General features: G+C 40.9%; 1 long non-coding RNA gene across 1 annotated transcript in view; it reads right to left on the bottom strand.

Annotated features, from left to right (window-relative positions):
• The window catches only part of LOC107130692 (uncharacterized), a 530,980-nt gene that overhangs the window by 497,830 nt on the left and 10,164 nt on the right, over positions 1-22,986 (bottom strand). Inside the window, exon 2 of the long non-coding RNA XR_010577486.1 lies at positions 21,600-21,717. This is a non-coding gene — a long non-coding RNA (uncharacterized lncRNA). The remainder of the gene's footprint in view (positions 1-21,599; positions 21,718-22,986) is intronic.

The following is a 22,986-nucleotide window of genomic DNA, read 5'->3' as shown; positions in this document are numbered from 1 at the left end:
ATCTCTCTCAAGTTTAAAGGTCCACAGGTCTCTGTGGCAGGGCGAAAATACTGCCAGTCTCTCTGCTAAGGTACAGCAAGAGTGACCTTTCCTTTAGTTCCCCAATAAGAACCTCATCTCCATCTGAGATCACATCAGCCTGTACTTCATTGTCCATATCACTATCAGCATTTTGATCAAAACCATTCAACCAGTCTCTAGGAAGTTCCAAATTTTCCCACACTTTCCTGTCTTCTTCTGAGCCCTCCAAACTGCTCGAACCTCTGCCCATTACCCAGTTCCAAAGTTGCTTCCACATTTTTAGGTGTCTTTATAGAAGTGCCCTGCTCTCCCAGTACCAATTTTCTGCATTAGTCTGTTTTCACACTGCTATAAAGATACTACCTGAGACTAGATAATTTACACAGAAAAAATGTTTAATTGACTCCCAGTTCTGCATATCTGGGGAAGCCTCAGAAAACTTAACAATCATGGTGGAATGTGAAAGAGAAGCAAAGACCTGCTTCACATGGTGGCAGGAGAGAGAGAGATAGATCAAGGGGGGAAGTGCCACACTTTAAAATCATCAGCTCTTGTGAGAACTCACTATCATGAGAACAGCATGGGGGAAACTGCTCCATGATCCAAGTACCTCCCACCAGGTCCCTCCCTTGACACACGGGAATTATAATTCGAGATGAAATTTGGGTCGGGATAAAGAGACAAACCATATCACTACTATTTATTTAAAAATAGTATTAAGAGAATAATTTATCCACTCTTAGAGAAGGTTAAGTATCTTGGCCAAGATCATATTAAATAAATTAGGAGTAGAACATATAATAGAGCCTGATGCTGTGCCTAATCCCCATTTCCAGGGCTCTCCTTATGACTCCAAAAAGTGCAGACATTCACATGGTTCAATACTCCAATCCAGGTCATAATTTAACATTGTATGATTCCAGCTCTTTAGCCTTGGTCTGTCAGGGTCTGTTAATGCCCCTTCAGAGGTTTACAGGGTCACAGATGGGTTACAAGGAAATAGCCTTGATACATAGCTCTTGGGCTTGGGTTGGATAATATTGAGTTGATGATTTTAGGAGAAAAGGGAAGGAAGAATTACAAAAAGCTTGGCGTTGTTCCCTCAGCCTTCTTGGCTTCCTCAGTTGACTCATTTGGGGAACAAAACACAAGAAAAAAAGACAGAATGCTTGCACCTTAGTGTAACAATAAAATGGTCCTTAGGGCAACCTGGGAAGTCAGTGACTAAGTCATGAGACATGAAACGGGGTGAAAGACCAGCACTTTTGTTATTTTTGTAACATTTCTCAAAGCCAGTCTTTTAATCTAGATTTTAAAATTTTACCTACGGCAAATTTAACAAAAGATTGATTAGAAAACAATATAGCAGTTCCTCAAAAAATTAAACACTGAATTACCATGTGTTCCAGCAATTCCACTTCTGGGTTATATACCCAAAGGAATTAAAGGCAGGATCTTAAAGAGATATACACACAACCACGTTAATTGCAGCATTATTCACAACATGTCCAAAGGTACAAGCAATGCAAGTGTTTATCAGTAGATGAATGGATAAACAAAATGTGGTATATGTGTACAATAGAATATTACACAGCCTTAAAAAGGAAGGAAATTCTGACACATGCTACAACATGGATAAACATTGAATTCATACTAAGTGAAATAAGCCAGTCACAAAAGGTTAAATGCTATATGTTTCCACTTACATGAAGTACCTAGAGTAATCAAATTCATGGAGACAGAACATAAAATGGTTGTTTCCAGAGACTGTGGAAAGGAGGGATGGTGATTTATGGTTTAACAGGTACAGAGTTAAGGTTTTGCAAGATGAAGAAGTTCTGGAGTTGGACGGTAGTGGCAGTTTCAGAACAATGTGAATGTACATAATACCACTGAACTATATACTTCATAATAGTTAAAATGTTAAATTCTCTGTTAGGTATATTTTGCCACAATAAAAAAAGAAGGTTGGTTCTAGGCAGTGTTTTGAGATGCATATCTGTACTTGGTATTCAACAAAGAAGAAAAATTCACAAATACTACACCCATGTGTGCTTTGACCTTTAATTTCATTCTGACATCTTCCAGTTAGGACTCTATTATTGAGAGCATAGTAAACAGGATGCCCATTGTGGCGGGAACTGGATTTCTGGGGAAGGATCCTGGATTTAATCTTTTTAGGAAAAATCACATAACTATGATTTATTATTAGCATCTTAATGATGTGAGCTATTTTAAAGAGATAGTGCTTTTCTCAGCAGCCACCTGGAGGGAAGAAGTGGCTCAGACCTCAGAAATTGTCACTTGTGAGTATTCCGGAGACATGGCCTCTTCCTGCCCCTCAGTACACAACAGCTTTCACAGCCCATTGTTTCGGGGATGTCTTTTTTTTTTTTTTTTTAATGGAAAGGACAGAAGAGAAACAAGGGCCCCTTCCTACCAAGGTTTCTGAGAGGTTAAATATGAAGTCAATGTATGTGAAAGTGTTCAGTAAGTGCCTAGAACATGACAGGCACCCAAGGAATTTTCTAGAACTTATGCTGAAATTTTCTACTACGGTCCAGGTATTTTCACATGCATTCATTTATTCAAAAAGGTAATTGAGCATTTACATACCTGGCTTTCTTCAAGTCATGGATGATGAAGGAATGAATAAAATGAAGTCTCTGCTTTCATGGTGTTTACATTTTAGTTGAGGAACAGAGAATATACAAGTTACACACTGTCAGTGGAAGTAAGGGTTACAAAGAAAAATAAGCAAGATGAGAATGAAGGAGACCAATGGGGGAGGGTGTTGTTTATTTGTTTAACCAGGAGAGAGTGTTTGAATCAGATGACATTTGAGCAAAAACCTTGAAAGGAAGCTCAGGAGTTTTGCATATGAATGGATGAATTCATTTGATCATGAGAGAAGGGTCCTCCGGGCAGTGGGAAAGGCAAGTACACTTCCCTGAGGTAAGGACATTCTGAGAAAGTTTCTGACATTGCATGGAAGCCAATGTAGCTGAAACAGAGTAGGAAAAGGTATGATTGTTGGAATATGAGGTCAGAGAAGTATGTGTATGTGTGTGCATATCTTGGGGAGTAGGTGAAGATTATGTAGAGCATGAATCAGAAAATTCTTTCTGCAAAGAGCCAAATAATATTTAACATTCATGGGCCATATGGTCTCTGTTGCAACCACTCAACTGTATTGTTATAGCATGAAAGTAGTCATAGACTAAATGTAAACAAATGGGAAAAAAAAAAAAAAAAAAAAAAAAACAGATACAGTCTTACAGACCATGGTGAAAACTTTGTCTTTCACTCTAAGAGGAAACGCTGCAAAAGAGTTTTATAACTTTGAAAGCCAGGTGAATTATGAGGAGGCTTTAACAAGAATGAGGGGAGAGATGCTGGTGATTGGCATTCGGAAAGGTGAGGGGGCTATGTTTTAAAAGTAGAGCCAATGTGAGTTGCTAACAGATTTCTCTCTGGGCACTAAAGAGAGGAGTGGAGGATGACAATCAGCTATATAACCTGAGCAATGGAATAATGAAGCCGCCACTGAAAACTGGAAATCAGTTGTTCATATTTTTGCATGTTAAGTTTGAGATGCCAATAAGCATACAAATGGAGATACCAAGTCAAATGCTGAGTTGGAATTCCCAGGAAAGACTGGAACTAGACACATCGATGTGGGAGTCATTGGCATGTGGGTGGTACTGAAAGCAATGGGACTGGATGGAATTATACCAGATGGTAGATTAGAGCTATTTATCACATAGAGTATATGGTACGCCCTATACAGGAACATGCCACAGTTAAGGTTAAGGCTGTGGTTAACCTTATAGCCTCATAGTAAATTCTGCACTAGCCACATACTACCTGTGAGATCTTAAGAAATGTAATCTTCATAGAATGCCATCTACTCTACTGTACCCAGCATATCGTAATACCCAATACCTACCAAGATCTCACAAAATTGTATCATGTTATTACCCTGATTAAAATCTGCAATGATCTCTTTGCTCTTAAAACAAAATTCACAGTCCCTGGCACAGCCTCTAAAGTGCTGCCTGTTCTGGTCCTTTGCTGGTCTCTGCAGCTTCCCCTGCCCTGGTCCCCCTCTAATTCTCAAGGTTCTTCCCACCTGTTCTATGTCTGTTCCACACCCATGTCAAAGTATTTGCTCCAAACTTTCTTGCTGTGGCTCTTACTTATCCTTTAAATTTCATCTTAAATGTTACTTCCTTGTATAGGCTTCCCGGATACCCTAATCAATCTATATCAGCCTCCCTAGTTGTTATTTCACAGTGCCCTACTGTTTGCATTCTTGACACTGTCAGCATAATAGGAGATTGTAAAGAGTCAGGTAGCCTGGGTTCAAATCTGGACTTGGTCGCCTAGTAGTTGGAAAATCTTGGATAAGTTACTTCACTTCTTGGTCTTTCAGCTCCTTTATCTACTAAATGGGGTGATGACAGTGTATACCTCGGAGGTCTACTGTAGGACTGAATGAAATAACGTATGTAAAACACTTTGACTACCTAGCATAGCAAAGGTGCCAATGAGTCTTCCCTGTTATTAGAATGATGATCTACATAGCATTGTATGAGTATTGTTTAACACCTGTCTATCACTGTAAATAATAAAATCCCAATGATAGGAACTGTGTCTCTCTTGTGCTCTCCAACCTCATCACTTATCTGACATGCAATGCTCTTGAAATAAATACATGTTATTATCTTTATTATTATCAGCATTATGATCTCATTTTGTCCACTCACTAGGTGAGGTAGGAATCATCTTTTTGAAAGATGAGCAAATTATGTCTGAGAGAGGCTAAGGAGCCCAAGGTGACACATGCACACTTCTGAGTTGGAATTCCCACACAGATCAGACTCCGGATGCTTGTCGTTGTGTTACAATTTGGTTTGGAGAGATTACCTGCACATCATCTACAAATGACTGCATGGTAGCCAAAGTGTACAACAGAAAACCCCATCATCTCAGCCAAAAATCACCTTAAGTTGATAAGTAACTTCAGCAAAGTCTCAGGATACAAAATCAATGTGCAAAAATCACAAGCATTCCTATACACCAACAATAGACAAACAGCCAAATCATGAGTGAACTCCTATTCATAATTGCTACAAAGAGAATAAAATACCTTGGAATACAACTTACAAGGGATGTGAAGGACCTCTTCAAGGAGAACTACAAACCACACTCAAGGAAATAAGAGAGGACAAAAACAAATAGAAAAACATTCCATGCTCATGGATAGGAAGAATCAATATCGTGAAAATGTCCATACTCCCCAAAGTAATTTATAGATTCAATGCCATCCCCATCAAACTACCATTGACTTTCTTCACAGAATTAGAAAAAATCTACTTTAAATTTCATATGGAACCAAAGAAGAGACTGTACAGCCAAGACAATCATAAGCAAAAATTTCAAAGCTGAAGGCATCATGCTGACTTCAAACTGTCAGCAAGGCTACAATAACCAAAACAGCATGATACTGGTACCAAAACAGATGTATAGATCAATGGAACAGAACAGAGCCCTCAGAAGTAATGCCACACATCTACAACCATCTGATCTTTGACAAACCTGACAAAAACAAGCATCAGGGAAAGGATTCCGTATTTAATAAATGGTGTTGGGAAAACTAGCTAGCCATATGCAGAAAACTGAAACTGGACCCCTTCCTTACACCGTATACAAAAATTCACTGAAGAGGGATTAGAGACTTAAATATAAGACCTAAAACCATAAAATCCCTAGAAGAAAACCTAGGCAATACCTTTCAGGACATAGACTTCATGACTAAAACATCAAAAGCAATGGCAAGAAAACCAATATTGACAAATGGGATCTAATTAAACTAAATAGCTTCTGCACGGCAAAAGAAACTATCATCAGAGTGATCAGGCAACCTACAGAATGGGAGAAAATTTTTGCAAACTATTCATCTGATAAAGGGCTAATATCCAGAATCTACAAAGAACTTAAACAAATTTACAAGAAAAAAGCAAACAACCCCATCAAAAAGTGGGTGAAGGATATGAACAGATACTTCTCAAAAGAGGACATTGATGCAGCCAACAAACATATGAGAAAAGCTCATCATCACTGGTCATTAGAGAAATGCAAATCCAAACCAGAAAGCAATACCATCTCATGCCAGTTAGAATGGTGATCATTGAAAAGTCATGAAACAACAGATGCTGGAGAGGATGTGAAGAAATAGGAAAGTTTTTATACTGTTGGTGGGAGTGTAAATTAGTTCAACCATTGTGGAAGACAGTGTGGCAATTCATTGAGGATCTAGAACCAGAAATACCATTTGACCCAGCAATCCCATTACTGGATATATACCCAAAGGATTATAAATCATTCTACTATAAAGACACATGCACACATATGTTTATTGCAGCATTGTTCACAATAGCAAAGACTTCTTACCAACCCAAATGCCCATCAATGATAGACTTGATAAAGAAAATGTGGCACACATATACCATGGAATACTATGCAGCCATAAAAAAGGATGAGTTAATTTCCTTTGCAGGGACATGGATGAAGTTGGAAACCATTATTCTCAACAACCTAACACAGGAACAGAAAATCAAATACCGCATGTTGTCACTCATAAGTAGGAGCTGAACAATGAGAACACATGGACACAGGGAGGGGAGCATTGCACACCAGGGCCTGTCACGGGGTAGAGGGCTAGGGGAGGGACAGCATTAGGAGAAATACCTAATGTAGGTGACGAGTTGATGGGTGCAGCAAACCACCAGGGCACATATATACCTATGTAACAAACCTGTACATTGTGCACATGTATCCCAGAACTTAAAGTATATATATATATATATACATATAAAAAGCCAAAAATAAACAGACAAAACACCCCCTCCATAAAATAGTCCAGCCCACAGCTGCCTGAGTGCTTATCTACATGTTCCTATCAATGATGCTTTTCTTACATTTGCCATATTGAGCCCTTAAATACCTCCTTTTGAGAGTTACATTCAATAGAGGAGATAAGTTCATGAAGTCTCATAATTTGAGGGGAATTTAGAGCCCATTGAATAAGCTCCACATCTAATTCTCAAATACCCTCTCTGACACCTCTATCCAGGAGTGCTCCAACCTCTGCTCAGAACATCAGTGGAAATGGAAATAGAGAAAAGTGGATTAAGATTTTAGAGGTAAAAACATTAGGACTTACTGATTTGTAGAATGTGACATGTGAAACAGATCGAGGTGGTAAGAAGGAATCCCAAATTTCTCACCTAAGACACAAGGTTAACAATGGTGCCATTTTGTGACATGTCAGTGAATGATTTGGGCAGAAACAGGTTTGGTAGAGAAGGCCACGATGCCATGGATGTGTTAAGTGTATGATATTTTGATTTATCAACTGGAGATAAGTCAGCAGCCGTTTTATCTTTGGAAAACTCATAGAAACTATAAATCTGTTGCTATTATTAAGGGACTGAACTCAATACATTATAAAGCAATATTATTTACTCCTAAATGTATGAAAAAGAGGCTAGACATTTAATGTATACACAATTGGAATGAAAATAGTGTATTAGAATATAAAATATATTCAGAACATGGGTTTTAGAATGAGACAGACCTAGAAGTGCCCTGCCACTTACTCTAATGACCGTGGACAATTTATTCTACCTCTATAAATTTCAGTTTATTTTCTGTAAAGTGGGAATGCTATTATATGCATAGAAAATTGATGAATAGATTATATAATATAAATGACTACATATTGTTATTATTTTTAATACTGACCATTATTATTTTTAGCTGTAGGAGGAACATTATTATTATACCTGAGTGAAAGTTGTGACCTAAAGGGATTCCTAAAAAAAAAAAAGGGGGAGAAACTGGATCAGAAAGTAAGAAGGACTAGGGTATGATTTTAGAGAAGATTCTTAAATCTTTAGAAAGATAGGTCTTAAAAATAAAATAAACTCAACCAATTGGGTTGGATTTGAATAGATCTTGTCTAGACCAGAAGTCTGGGATCTCAACTGACTCATATCCTACTTTGGGTGTACTTTAGCCAATTCATGTAAATTATCTTAGCTTGAAACTTCTTGGCTTCAAACCATACAGAAAGTTCTCATTGTATACAGTGTATTGTAGCTTAATTGAGGACAGGGGGCATTAACCTACTGGCCAGTGGTTTTCTGGATAGGTTTACAGCATCACAACTTTTAGTAGTCCCCTCCATGCATGCCTTCTGCCTCTCAAGGTGAAAAGAGGATTCATTTGCATTGTCCTTGGCAGATGTTATAGTAAAGTCTATATTACTCACAATTGGATGGAGAAGGGGAAGGAAATAAACGTTTTTAGAGTGTCTATTTGATTTTAGTTACTATATTATTATTATATATTTTCCATACATTTTATCAGTTAAACTTTCAAAAGCCTATTGAGGTATCCTTTGAGATAATAAAGCAGCAAGAGTCAAAGATGTTCTTTGTGTCCAAGGCCACAAAGCCAACAGGTGATGAAGCTGTACTTTGAACCCAAGTCTGTGTCCTTCAAAATCTTTCCCAATTCCTCTCCTCTACACAACACTGAAAGGTAGATTCTATTTATGCAAAACCTCATAGCCTGAATTCTGGGCCTGAGAACAAGAGTTATTATTATATGCCTGTAATTATACATTGCTATAACACTGCCTGTAAGAAGTAATTATGTAAAGACAGTGGGGAAAAGCTCCATTCCCTCTCACTTCCTTCTTCTCAGCACCTTTACTGAGTAAGACCCTTTAGGGTAAATTCTCTTTCCATGATTCTGTAAGTGGCTCCACGCTGAAGCAGGTGATAACAGATGATGGCCTGTAGCAATCATCAGAGGAAGGCACCACCCTTTGGTCTTTAGGGAGAAATAAGGTACCACACTTTTGTTACAGGCGTTAAAAGAAAATTGTTGCCTCAAAACAAAAAGAAAGAGAACAGAGACCTGTGCTGTTTTCACTGGCTTTACACCAGAAAGTGAAAAGGCAGTAAGAATTGGAATCAGCACACCCACAATTGGAGGACTTATTTTGTCACTTTCTGGTTGTGTGACTACAGGAGAGCTGGTATATTTTTTTGCGTGTGGTTGTTTCACCTTCATTCTTTTAATTTTTATTTTATTTCAATAGTTTTTTCAGGGTACAGGTGGTTTTTGTTTCTTTAGTGCTGATTTCTGAGATTTTGGTGCACTGTCACCTGGGCAGCGTACACTGTACCCAATGTTTAGTCTTTTAACCTTCACCCACCTTCCACGCTTCCCGAGTACCCAAAGTCCATGATATCATTCCATTATATGCCTTTGCATCCTTATAGCTGACCTCCTCACTTATAAATGAGAACATAGATATTTGGATTTCCATTTCTGAGTTACTTCATTTAGAATAATGACCATCCAAGTTTCTGCAAATACCATAATTTTATTCGTTTTATGGCTGAGTAGCATTCCATGGCGTATCTGTCCCACATTTTCTTTATTCACTCATTTGTTGATAAGCATTTATGTTGAGTACGTATTTTTGAAATTGCAAATTGTGCTGCTATAAACATGCATGTGCATGGGTCTTTTTCACATAATGACTTACTTTCCTTTGGGTAGATACCCAGTAATGGAATTACTGGATCAGCTCTTTAAGGAATCTCCACACTGTCCGCCATGCTGTTGTATGAGTTTACATTCCCAAAAAGCAGGGTCTTCCTTCTCTGAGCCTCAATCAAAATACCAACTTCATGAAGATGCTATGGGGCCTAGGTAAGAATAGGGATATGAAAGGACTCCTAGGTGTAACTATTCACCTTGTTAAAATCACCACACATGGTGTAAAGTGTTGCCAAATATAAATTTAAGAAAATTGAAATGTGGGCCTGGAGGGAACTTCTGAGTCTGACCATCATGGTGCCAGGAGACAGGTACTCAGGTATGCGTTCTCATCTCCAGCTCGGAAGGGTTGTTTTGACCTTGGACAAGATGCAATTCCCATAACCCTCAGCTGCCTCATTTATAAAATGGTGTTATTTGTGCCTCTTCTGTTTCCCCACCCCACATGCCATTAGTCCACAAAAGACAACCACTCAAGGCTTTCTCCTATATCTGAAACGTATAATTATATGAAAAAATCCCAACACTTGTTTTAATCTAAGTCCTTTAGGAGGCACTTATAATTTTTCTCATCACCGAAATAGGTAAAAACATTTGTGGTGCTATTTAACTATTATATCTATTTGCATTTATTATCTGTCTTGGTTCAAATGTGCAATGAATAGTAGTGTCCAAGAGGCTTACTGGTTTTTTCCTAGTACTATTTCTGTAATTCTGATAAATACCACTAGACAAAGAAGTCTCAGATTGTAAATCCATCCAAAAATCTTTATTTATTTATGCTGGAATCCACTTTAATATGAATGATAACTATTTTTAAAATATAACAATTTGTATCTATTAGAATAGATTAGTACTCTTCTCCACCAACAGGTCCTATTTCCCAAGCTTGTAAGAGGGTAAATTTGCTTCATTCTCTTTATTCCGACTCATCAAACTTGATTGGTATTTATAAAAAAGGACAATTAGAGAATAGGTGTCCCTACATGCCGCCCCATTATGAAAATCAATTAATTACCCTAAATATTTGAATTATGAATTATGTCTCAAAAAACCATCCATGATAACCAGAAGTACCTGAAGAAAGAGTGGACTTGATTATCTTATTAATATTACTAACAAGCATCAGGGATCATAAAGCAGTTGGTAAATGGTACATGCTCAATAAATGTACTATGAGTCAGGTATTAATGCCTGACCAATGCCTTAAATCTATAAATACTTATCAGGCTCCTACTATATGACAGACAATGTTTATAATGGGGTGAGGTTAAAAACAACTGCCACCACCATCACCGCAATGGCTTTATGCTTACAGTGTACCGAAGAGTTACATATATTAAATAATTTAATAAATAATAATTAATGAAGTCATTGCTATGAAAGAAAATAACAAGCCATGACAGAGAATGATGAAGAAAGAAATACTTTAGGATGGGTGTCAGAAATGGTGCTTCTGAAAAGGTGGCATCTAAACTGAAACCTCGGCAAGAAGAGGAGGCAAATATGCATGTTCTCTGTGAGGAAAGGATTCTAGGCATAAATAGGAACATGCATGAAATCCACAAGGGAACAAAGAGCTTGGAGTGTTTTAAAGAATTTAATTGTATCTGCATGACTGAAGCACAAAAAAACAAAGCCATAGAAGAGCACAAAGTATGCTTGAGAAGTAAGCAGGGGCCAGATGATGAAGGGACTTAAACCCATAATAAGGAGGTTATTGTAATGCAAAAGGAAGCTTCTTAAAGATTTTCAGCAGTGAAGTGAAATGAGATAAGTCTTGAAATGACCACTCAGTTCTGCTGCAGTGACTGTATTAGGCTGGCTTTAGTAAGTGTAGGAGGCTAATTAGGACAGTGGTTTTTGTTTTTTTGTTGTTTTTTGGTGACTCAAATAAAAAATACAGAATACTTAAAACAGAAACTGTCATGCTCCCAGCAGGAAATAGATAGCATTTTTAAAGAAGAATAGCTTGGGAGGGTTAAATACAGGCAGCATGCAAGGCAGGATGTAAGGAAGACACAGAGAGCTGTGCAGTTCCTTGGGGACAAGGACCAGTGGAGAGCCATTACTACACAGGGCACAGAGGCACAAGAGGAGGGAGGGCTAACTAGAAGGCTGCCTCCTGATGGGAATGACACCTTTTATAGAGGATCCCTGTAAGTCTATGGCCCTCCTGAAAGAAAGGAGCCCATGGAACACACACTCTGACCGCAGTTTTCTCCTTCTCTCCAATTTCCAGCTAGTACTCTCCACTAGCTAAATCCAATTAGCCGCTCCAAAGGCTGGGGAATTTATTGATAATAGCATATACCGCTCAGTCTGCTAAGGAATCATGCAGGTTGGAGAAGAATGAAAAATGGATCTGGAGGGGAAAATTAAAGATATGCATCCTAGGAGGTACTAGTGGAGATGAAGAGAAATTGATGAATTTAAGATATCCGTGGTGTATTAGTCCATTCTCACATTGCTACAAAGAACTACCTGAGACTGGGTAACATATAAAGAAAAGAGGTTTAATTAGACAATATATAAAGAAAAGAGGTGTAATTGGCTCCCAGTTCTGTAGGCTCTACAGGGAGCATGGCTGAGAGGCCTCAGGAAACTTACAATCATGGTAGAAGGTGAAAGGGAAGCAGGCACGTCTTACATGGCCAGAGAAGGAGAAAGAGAGAGGAGGAGGAGGTGCTACACACTTGTAAACCACCAGAACCCATGAGAACTCACTCACTACCAGGAAAACAGCAAGAGGGAAGTCCACCCCCCATGATCCAATCACCTCCTACCTGACCCCTCCTCCAACAAGGGGGATTACAATTTGACATGAGATTTGGGTGGAGACACAAACCCAAACCATATCACTTGGATATAGGATCCTCATGAGGTGCAGATATATTTTATATGGAGAGCAGAAGACAGGGATATACTATGAACTTCATGCTTTTAATTGGAGTCATGAGGTTGGTAATGGTGTCATTTACTGAGATGTGGTAGACTTGAAGTAGAATGGGTTTTTAAGGAGAAGCTCAAGATTCATAGGCATGTTAGTGTGGGATGTGTAAAGGGCATCCAAGTGGAGATAGTGAGTGAGCAGGTGGACAAACTAGACCATATCTCCAAAGATACATCTAGGCTATGGAGATAAATCTGAGAGTTGTCAGCACCTGCATGGTGTTTAATGAAATGATGACTATTATCTAGAGAGAGTGTTTAAGAAGAGGGAAAAAAAGCTTATTTTCACATTCTGTGATCAGATAGAGGAGAGAAAGCTAGCACAGAAGACTGAACAAGTGTAACCAGGGTGGTAGAAAGACAACTAGGAATGCATGCGGTAACAGAAATGTTTCAGGGAAGAATGTGCATCAATTGTAATGAACATGCACTTCAAGATTAGTTTTATCAAGTGGAGAGAGTAGAAGCCACATTAGAGTGAGGTATTCAAAAAAGGCCCCAGATACAGATTGCATTGTGTCTTTTCATTTTAACAAGTGAAAAGAAAATAATGCTGAGATGAATTACATAGTTCCTTCATTTAGTTACTAAGAATTTGAACACAGATCTGTGATTCCAAGGCCCATGCACTTTCCTTTCTTCTGAGTAATTCTCCAACTCTATGATTCATGCTGCACAGGGAGAAGTTTGAAAGGAACTGTCAGGTTCACATCACACCCCGGGTTTGACCTTCTCTCAATTCTGACTCCTGAAGGCAAAAAATGAGGAAAGACTGCTTTCCAAAGGGGAAAAATAACATAAAATAAATGGCAAGATATTAATCTTGAGACCATTTACGGGGAGGTGTTAAGTGGCCCCACTGGCATTAACAGCAATGAGCTTTGAATATCACTTGTACGGCAAGCTGCTTAGCTCTGCAGATAACAAGTCACAGCAGGCCTTCTTGGGTTGCAAATGTAGTCACTCTGTTTGCCAATTAACTCTTTCCCACATTGCCTTTTATATAACCAGCCAGGAAGCTTTGCTGAGACAGCATGATCTGCTGGAAAACAGCACTGGCCTGGGAGTTAGAAGAAATGATGTGCAGAAGCAGTAGTGGAAGTAGTAATAGAGAGTAGCAATAACAGTTGTAGGAACATTATTGGGAAGCCAGAGCCCTTGGAGGCTCTCTATTTTCTGAAATAAATGTCTACGTTTTCTAAGCTTAAAATCAGCCAATGTCATAGACAAGGCGTTGTTCATCTCAAGAAATTTCAATTTGTCTCAGTTGTTCCGTGCATGCTAAAAGAAAATACTCCGTGGCTTTCCCATGTCACTGCCCACCATCTTTAATTCATCTGTGATGCTATAGCCTAGATTTCTGCAGGCCCAGCTTGTTCTGTGTCCTGTAGAAAGCCACGGTCCCATCACCTGGAACCATGAGTTCCAGCAGATGAAATATACAGATCCCATGCATGTCCTTTGCGTGCTTGAACTTCCAGCAACATTTGACTTGCTTATCTTGTCTTCATGAAACATGTTTCCTTTGTCTTTGTGATACCACATTTTTCTGGTTTTCCTTCTACCTCAATGACTATTTTTTTCCTCAATCTGTCGTGCTCCTCTTCTTTTCCTCAGCCTATATGTGTTGTGATGTCCTGGGGTCTTCCCTAGGCTCTTTTTACTTTGCTATGTATATTTTCTACACAGAGAACAAGGATGTAATTTATCAGCCAAAACAGGACAGTCTTGAGAGTGTGAAAATGCTGAGCCAGGCAATAAGTCCTACAGGACTGTCGATGTCATTTTAGGTGACCACATCCTCTCCATGGTGAAGACTCTTAGATCTTTCTCTACAGATTCCAGACTCACATACTCAGAAGTCAATTTGATGTTATTGCTTGGATTCAAGTAGTCACCTCAATTGTAACATAACCAAAACAGGGTTCTTCAGTTTATTTTTACAAATGTGTTTCTTCTTAGTCTTTCCTATCCCAGTAAATGGCTCTACCATTCATCTGCCACTCATAAAGCCAAGTGTTATCTTTGCTTTCTCTTTCTTTCTTCCTTCATATTTAATTCATCAGTAATTCCTGTTGATTCCACTACCACATTGGATAAAGCCTAATTACATGTCCTAAAAGCATCTTAACTGGTCTTCCTTCTTTGATTATTGGCTGTGTCTAAACTATTGCCCACACTTTGAATAAAATATATGCTCCTAACTTTAGTAATAAGGTTGTCCATAATTTACCTTCTCCCACTTCTCTGGCACCATTTTCTTTTCCCACTCATCTCATCCGCCTGCCTAGCCTCACGTGGCTTCTTTCTGTTCCTTGAGCAGCCAAGCCAGACTCTGCCCTCAAGGCTTTGCACTGACCTTTCCCACTACCTGCCATTCCCTGACCCTCAAGGGGTTTTTTGTTTTTGTTTTTGTTTTTTATTTTGAGACAGATTCTCACTCTGTGCCCCAGACTGGAGTGTAGTGGCACAATCTCAGCTCACTGCAACCTCTGCCTCCCGGATTCAAGTGATTCCCCTGCCTCAGCCTCCTGAGTAGCTGGGATTATAGTCACAGGCCACCACACTTGGCTAATTTTTGTATTTTTAGTAGAGATGGGGTTTCACCATGTTGGTCAGGCTGGTCTCGAACTCCCGATCTCATGATCTGCCCGCCTTGGCCTCCCAAAGTGTTGGAATTACAGGCGTGAGCCACCGCACCCAGCCCGGCTCCTTGACATTCAGAGCTCTGCTTAATACCTCCCTTAGATAGCCTTTCACAACTGGTGTTGCTCATCTGAATCACAGAACACAACACATAATTTTAGTAACTTGATTTTTGTTGTTCAGTTCTTTCAAGGGTTTGTACATAAAGCAGTACCATTCTAGATGCATAAAAACTAATTTATTATATCCTATGTATGTGTCAGAGTAGCTGGACTTAATCTTCTCAGGGAACCTCAGTGGAAAAGGACAAAATATGCTATCTCTCATCACCTATTATTTTTCTTTTCAAAGTAGCTATTACTAGCTGGTATTTCCCTCATTTGTTTATTCCCTAGCTCTTCTCCAATTATAAACTCCCTAAGAGTACAGATTTTGTCCATTTTCTTTTCTGGTACATAGTGTGAGTTCAGTAAACATTTGTTAAATGAAAATACAATGAAGTGAGAGGGAGAACCCAGGAGCACGAGGACTTCTCTCAACCCCTGTCCAAGGTTGTACCACTTTCCCTTGGCTATACCGCTGATTCCCCCATTTTAATTGTTAATTGTTTTAACACCATCCTGTATATTTCTTTGATAATCCTCATCACAATATTATTTCATGTCATATGTGCTTATTGTCTCTCTTCTCTTCAGAATGTGAGCTGCATATAGAGACCTTATCTCACTCACTGTCCCGTGTATGCCCAACGTCTCACCCAACGACATGTAGTAGTTTCATTGTCTCAATAAATGAAAAAGAGGGCAAGCCTTTGAGTAAAAAGACTTTGATCCTGGCTGAGCTTAGCATCCACCTTGCCCTAGACCTCTGAGCTTGTAACTCTGCCTATGTGTCATGTTTCCCCACCTGTAAAATTAATACCCATTAAATCTCATATAGGACAAGGAATAAAACATTCTGCATAAAACTATTGAGTGCTATTTTAGTTTGGATTTCTCAGAAGCTGTCTCTGAAACAAGGATTTCAGTGCAAATAAACTAATTTACTTGGCAATTAAGGGTACACTGGTAGGAAAGTGGGGAAAAAGAAGGTAGCCAGTAAAAGATGAACCCTTGAGCCAGCCACCAGTGTGGGCAATGGAGCTTAATCTGATTGAGTGAACTGGGAGACAGTGTGGCACACGTGCCTGGGATTGACCTCACTAAAGGGAGTGGTAGCTAGGGTATGCATACACTGAGGGCTCTTCTGGTTGGGGGGGATGGGTGGTGGCACTCATTTCCTATCACTTCAGGTCGTCACAATGGTAGCAAATCATGTGCTAAGAGAAAGCCCTTAGAGGAATGCAGGAGCTGTTGGTGGACATTGGGCTGGTGTGCACTGTGGTAAGGGCAAGAGGATAAGGAACAGGGTAGTGGGGGTGGGCTCCAGAAGCATCTGCTCCAAGGGTCTACCAGGTGCTAGCAGTAGCTCCATGTCTAGCATAGTAACCTACATTTAGCACATACTCAGTTTTGTCCATAAACCCTCTGAAACAGTATACAAGTTATAGATAATTACATGTGGTTTTTGTTTGTTTTGTTTGAGAGGGAGTCTCACTCTGTTGTCCAGACTGGAGTGCAGTGGCACGATTTCAGTTCACTGTAACCTCCACCTCCCAGGTTCAAGCGATTCTCCTGCCTCAGCCTCCCAAGTAGCTGGGATTATAGGCGCCCGCCACCACGCCTGGCTAATTTTTGTATTTTTAGTAGAGACGGGGTTTCTCCACGTTGGCCAGGCTGGTCTCGAACTCCTGACCTCAGGTGATCTGCACGGCTCGGCCTCCCAAAGTGCTGGGATTACAGGCTTGAGCCACTGTGCCTGGCCTACAAGTGTTTTCTAATCTGCTAAACCTTAAACAGATTTTCGAAAGGATCTATGACCCCAGAGACTTAAGAGCCATTGGTATATGACTGTCTGAATCCTTTAAGTCATCCATTCCAAAATCTAAACAATGAGTATACATTGAGTAACAATGAGTATACATTTTAGTATACAGAGGAAGTGTGAAGGGTGTACCCACCAATAACCTTACAACAATCTCAAGGGAGAGCTTAAGTGTCCCCACACATGAGAGTAGAGATTTGAGCCAAGTGTACCCAGCTCTCCGGGAGAAGAGATGCTACCTTAGCACATATCTTCTATAAATGTAGGATGAAGATCATAATCTCTACCTTATAAGGCTGCTGGAAGAATTAAATAGCATAATGGACAGAATATATTTAAGCACCTAGCACAGTCCTGGCACCCCAGCTTCCAGAGGATGAGGCAGAGGGCACATCTGTATTCTTCATTTGGATGCCTAGAATGATTGGACACATAAATACATGTTGGGCTGAAATTTAAGAAGAGGAGAAATGAGTGACAGGATGAGTGGGCATCTGGACCACAGTGATTGTTGGCCTCCTGGCTATTTCCGCAGTGGCCATTTAAAGCCAATGACACAGGGGGAGTGTATCTATTGCATTTAGCAGACCGGTGTTGTTGGGATTGCGCTCTGGGAGTGCTTACACAACCTTCAATAATGGAGACAGCTGGAAGAGCAGAAATAAGGAGATGCTTCAGATGAACTGCCAAATATTTTTTGACGAAGGAGGTGGGTCCCAAAAGAGATTGGTCTCCTGATATTTGCCTACAGGATGGGATGCCAAGTCAATGCACTCAGATAAATAGATTCAATCTTAGGTATATTATTTGTTTAAAAGTGGTTTGCCTGGCATATTTTAGCACTGTCACATATTGGGCAAAGAGCCAGCTAGAGAAGGTAAATGAAATCATAGCCTCATAGATCTCTAGACTAGAAGCATTTTCAAATAATTGCCTAGAAACATGGTTATAGCCTGGAAAAGAATCAGGGTTTTAGTTACCAAAAGGCTTGGGTACAAACTCTGGCCTTCTACATGTTAGATGTGAAGCATTAGACAAAACTGTTCAAAGTCTCAGTGTCTATTTTATTAATTTTTAAAGATAGGGTTTTGTTCCGTCATCCAGGCTAGAGTACAGCGGTACTATCGTGGCTCACTGAAGCCTAAACTTTCCAGGCTCAAGCATTCCTCCCACCATAGCCTCCCAAGTAGCTGGGATTACAGGTGCATGCCACAATGCCTGGCTGATTTTTTGTATTTTTTTGCTAGAGAGGGGGTCTTGCTATGTTGCCTAGGCTGGTCTTGAAATCCTGGACTCAACAGATTCACCCACCTAGGCTTCCTAAAGTGCTGGAATTACAGGCATGAGCCACTATACCTCGCCAAGTCTCAGTGCCTTAACTGGAAACCAAATCCATTTTGGAAGGTTAGCAACACAAGTGCATGTGTGCACTCCCAGAGCAAACTGGAAGCTGTTATGGTTACCTAGTCTAGCCTTTACATTGAGATTTTATAGATAAATCAAGTGAGAAGATCAAGAGTTAAGCTAATTATCTAACTCACACTTATAAGTAAGCAAAATAAGAACCGGGTTCAGCAAACTATTGCTCACAGCCCAAATCCCACTTGCCTGCTTGTTTTTGTACCTGAAGTTTTGTTGGATCACAGCCACACCCATTCATTTCTGTAGTGTCTATGGCTACTTTTGTGCTATAGCAAGAGTTGAATAGCTGTGATAGAGACCACATAGGCCACAAGCCCAAAATATTTACTATCTAACCCTTTATAAAAAATATTTGTCTTGGGAGGCCGAGGCGGGTAGATCACCTGAGGTCAGGAGTTCGAGACAAGCCTGGCCAACATGGCGAAACCCTGTCTCTACTAAAAATAGAAAAATTAGCTTGGCATGGTGGTGGGTGCCTGTAGTCTCAGCTACTCGGGAGGCTGAGGCAAGAGAATCTCTTGAACCCAGGAGGTGAAGGTTGCAGTGAGCCGAGATCGCACCACTACACTCCAGTCTGGGAGAAAGAGTGGGATTCCATCTCAAAAAAAAAAAAAAATTGTCACCCTCTGAAATATGGGATAGGTGAAATTTACATCATGAGCTATGCTCTTATACCAATCTTGAATGCTTGCATCTTCTGAAGCTAAGAACTTTTTAAAAGATATATGGTGAGAAATATTAGCAGAATCAGTCCTGAGGGCACCCAGATGCCCATCTCTTTCTCCCCATGTTCTTCTTTCTCCTTCTTTCATGTCTATCCCCTCATCATGTCCTCCAGTCCTCTCCTGTCCATCAGTGTATACAACAGGCTCAGCTGCTCACATCACTGTATACAATGCCCGGTGAGCACAGTGTGGTATGAACGACCCCAGCCTGTCTTCTGGGAATATCAACTTTGTCAAAAATAATGTAAAATCTTACCATTTTTACTGAAACAAATGAGGAGTTTTTAAGATGAAGCTTGAGACTTTCAAGAAATTTCCAGACTGCTTCTGGTCACCCTAACATCCTCTCTTGGAAGAACACATTCTGCTTTGGGATTTTTAGAAGAAAATTTGGCAAATATTACTTTGACTGGAGCCTGACATGTCAGATAGACCTGCATTTGAATCCCTGCTCCACAGCTAACTGGCTGTGTGACTTAACTGCTCCAAGATATTCGCTGCTTCCCATCCTCAACAATGAGAGGTAAAGGTATTTCCCTAGGAAGGCTGGACGCGGTGGCTCGAGACTGTAATCCCAGCACTTTGGGAGGCCAAGGCGGATGGATCACGAGGTCAGGAGATCAAGACCGTCCTGGCTAACACGGTGAAACCCCGCCTCTACTAAAAGTACAAAAAATTAGCCCGGGGTGATGGCGGGTGCCTGTAGTCCCAGCTACTCGGGAGGCTGGGGCAGGAGAAAGGTGTGAACCCTGGAGGCAGAGCTTGCAGTGAGCAGAGATCTCACCACTGCACTCTAGCCTGGGCGACAGAGCAAGACTCCGTCTCAAAAAAAAAAAAAAAAAGATGTTTCTCTAGGAAGGTTGGGGTAAGGATGAAAAAGACAACTGGGTATCAGAGGTTTTCAAACTTGACTGCAAATGAAAATTAGCTGAGGAACTTTATGGATACCCAAGCCACACCCTCAGACCAATTAAAACAGAATGGATGGGGTTGGAGGGGAGTGGGGACTGCAACTGGCATCTTTAAAGGTGCTCCAGGTGATTGTGTTGTAAAGCAGGGGCTGAGAAAGGACTGATGGGTATAGAAGTGCTAGCGTGGTGCTGACTCATAATTGATCATGGATAAATGGTAGCTTAAAGTGGGGGTGGGCACATGGCACTCACCCAGGACTGACTACTCTGCTGCAAGTTCCAACTTACCCCAGTGTGACAAATGGCCTAAGGTTAGAGTGCCACTCCACCCATATAATATATTTGCATGGCAGAGTCTAATGGTGCCATTAAATCACATCATGGAGACAGCTGCTGGCACCACTTGATGCCAGCACCAGATCAAAGCTGGTTGCTGCTGCTGGGGCAACTGGGCTTTAGCACTAATGCCATCAATGCACAGGAACCTGTGTCCTTAAAGGGCCTGATGAAGACACTGTCTGCCCCTTGAGGTCCCCAGCAACATATGGGATGACCTAGAAAGACCGTAGAGCTGGCCAAACTCCCCCTTCCTCCACCTGCCTGCCATGGACACAAAACAAAGTGTGTGTGTCTGTGTGTATGTCTGTAAATCAAAAGACTCCTAACCTTCGAGTCACAAGGTCTGGCTTCTCTTCATTCCTGTCTTAGCCTGGGTTTCCAAATAAAGAGCTTGGGTCAGGGCATGTCAAGGTAGTTTATTTGCGAGGTGGTTCTAAGGAACAAGAGTGAAGCACTGCTGAGTGACAGGAAAAAGAAACATGAATGTAGCAATCTGCTGTGTGTTGGGCCATTCCTGGGAGTAACTGTGGCTCAGTGTCCCCGCTCTTTTGAGACATGTCTCAGAACCATCACCCTTGGGGGAATGAAGAGCAGATGCATTTATCCAACAGATCCTGTCCCCCTTTGGTTAGGGTGGCTCCGCCAGCGTTAACCTCTCAGTTCGTCCTTTAAAGCTGAGCAACGTTCTGCAGTCAGCCAGAGAAGCCCCATGGCAGGAAGAATTACTTGCACAAATACTGTGGAGATTGGCATGGAAATGTTTGCACAGACTGTGGGGCTAGGAGGCTAGGCACTTGTGTAAAGAGATTCTCAATGTGCAGCATGACCACTCACTCCCAGCCACAGGAGAGGTTCCGGGCCCCACGCCAAGTATTTCACATCCATGATCTCTTTCAGTCTTTCTCAAAACCCAAGCAATTGACATCTTTCTTTTCATTTTACAGATGAGGAATCTGGAGCTCAGAGACATCTGTTAACTTAAAGTGGCTGAAGGGGGACTCCAATCAGGGCAGCTCACCTTACAGTCCTCTGCTGTCCACCACTGAGCTGGGAAGTGAAGACTCGGGACATAGCGTTCATCTGGCTGATTCTTGGAGTCCTAGTCTGTAAGACTGTGTCAACAGCCTCTGCCTCCTCTGCAGGATGACCAGATGAAAAATCGATAAAAATTCATTCATACACAGGGGTTTAATGTTTTTTTATTTTCAGGAGGCAAAAACAAACAACAACCACCACCCAACCCAATGAGAGCCTGGTCCCAGGGATCAGAGGATGGGAATAATAGGGTTCAAAGCCACATTCATGACTTGGGTGATTCTGCTTGAACAGACAAGGTGCCCCAGGCATCCTGGAGATGAAGTAGGATTCTTCTTGAATTTGGGGGACAGCTGTTCTCTGGAGTTCAAAAAAAAAACATCCAAGTTTCACTGGGGGCAGAAGGACAGTTGCTGGGTGTGCCTCTAGTTGTTCTAGAGAAATGAAAGCTTAGAACTACAGTTCCTCTCACAAGAGGTGAAACAGCTTTGCAATTGAAAGAGAGCAATCAGCCGGGAGCAATTATGTTTTCATTATTATTCCCAAGCTTCTCTGTCACAAATCACATTTTCCATCCTGGGGCACGTTGGTGCAGAGCTGCCGACTGCAGTTCCCATCATTCCACCAGCTGACTGCTCCAGCCTGGCCCTGGAAGCAGCAAGCCGGTGGCTCATTAACTGCAATACCTGTGCACAGATTGCAAACCCGGCAGAGCAGATGCTGCATATTTCAGGAAATTCTCCCCCCATCTGAAAATGACTACGAAGTACTTTTTACTATCAAATCCCTGTTGGGATTTTTCTAGAAAGAAAGACCGTGAAGCCCTTGTAGATTTTCCTGTCGACTTGCATTACAGAGCAGCTGAGAGTGCTAAGTCTGGACATTGCCTTGACTTGCAGGCACAAACACAAACACACCCAGGCGCCCCTGGCTTTAAAACTGGGGATTTAAAGTGCTAGACTTGAGAGCGCAGAAGTGCGGCAATGCTCATGCCGCCATCATGTGGCTAGAGGTGGAACTGCACCAGGAACAGACTCCCAAAGTCCGTAGGGACCAATTCGGCCAGCCTGCCTGCATCCATCCCATCCTTCCTATTTTCCTCCCTCCCTTCCTTTGAAACAGCTGCTGAAGAAGTCTAGTGAATTAAAAAAACAAACAAACAAAAAAAAGGTGGAAGAGAAATAATTGAGTTAGGTACCACTGTTTGCATACCCCGTTCCTGGGGCTTTATAAAACCCCTGCGTGGTAGCACAAATAGTGGTCAAATGAATTTGAGTGGGAATTCAACGCACTCTTGCTTTCTCTTGGTTAATATAGGTTAGCTGAATTCAATGTCAAAATTGAGCAGCTCATATTTAAAAAGAGATGAT

This window comes from Macaca fascicularis, chromosome 8 (assembly GCF_037993035.2).
Source record: "Macaca fascicularis isolate 582-1 chromosome 8, T2T-MFA8v1.1".
NCBI lineage: Eukaryota > Metazoa > Chordata > Mammalia > Primates > Cercopithecidae > Macaca > Macaca fascicularis.
Note: the sequence above shows the minus strand (reverse complement) of the source record. Positions and strands in the feature narration are given on the sequence as shown.